The sequence below is a fragment of the Carlito syrichta genome, unplaced genomic scaffold (genome assembly GCF_000164805.1).
Source record: "Carlito syrichta isolate Samal-C Ts95f unplaced genomic scaffold, Tarsius_syrichta-2.0.1 Scaffold68550, whole genome shotgun sequence".
NCBI lineage: Eukaryota > Metazoa > Chordata > Mammalia > Primates > Tarsiidae > Carlito > Carlito syrichta.
Genome location: NW_007012646.1, coordinates 21,291 through 22,103, shown reverse-complemented (window position 1 = coordinate 22,103; position 813 = coordinate 21,291).

The following is an 813-nucleotide window of genomic DNA, read 5'->3' as shown; positions in this document are numbered from 1 at the left end:
CCACGTAATAAGAAAACTTCCTACAAAAAAAAGCCCTGGTCCAGATGGCTTTCCAGCAGAATTCTACAAGACATTTAAGGAGGAGCTGATACCAATCCTACTGAAGGTATTCCAGGCGATTGAAAAAGATGGAACTCTCCCCAAATCATTTTACGAAGCCAACATCACATTGATACCCAAGCCAGGTAAAGATCCAACAAAGAAAGAGAACTACAGGCCAATATCTTTGATGAACATAGATGCTAAAATTCTCAACAAGATCCTAGCAAACCGGATTCAGCAATACATCTCACAAATCATCCATCATGACCAAGTAGGCTTCATTCCTGGCATGCAAGGCTGGTTCAATATTCGTAAAACCATAACTGTAATTAAATACATCAACAGATGTCAAAACAAAAATCACATGATCATATCACTAGATGCAGAAAAAGCTTTTGATAAAATCCAGCACCCCTTCTTGATAAAAACCCTTGAACATCTAGGCATACGGGGAACATACCTCAAAATAGTAAAAGCCATCTACGAGAAACTCACAGCCAGCATACTCCTAAATGGACAAAAATTGGAACCAATTCCCCTGAAAACTGGAACTAGACAAGGATGCCCACTCTCTCCCCTCCTTTTCAACATAGTATTGGAAGTCCTGGCTAAAGCAATCAGAGAAGAGGAGGCAATCAGAGGTATTCAAATTGGAAAAGAGGAAGTCAAGTTATCTCTCTATGCAGATGACATGATGGTGTACCTTGAAAACCCAAGAGAATCTGTCAAGGCCTCCTTACATTGACAAAAGCCTTTGGAAAAGTCTCAGGA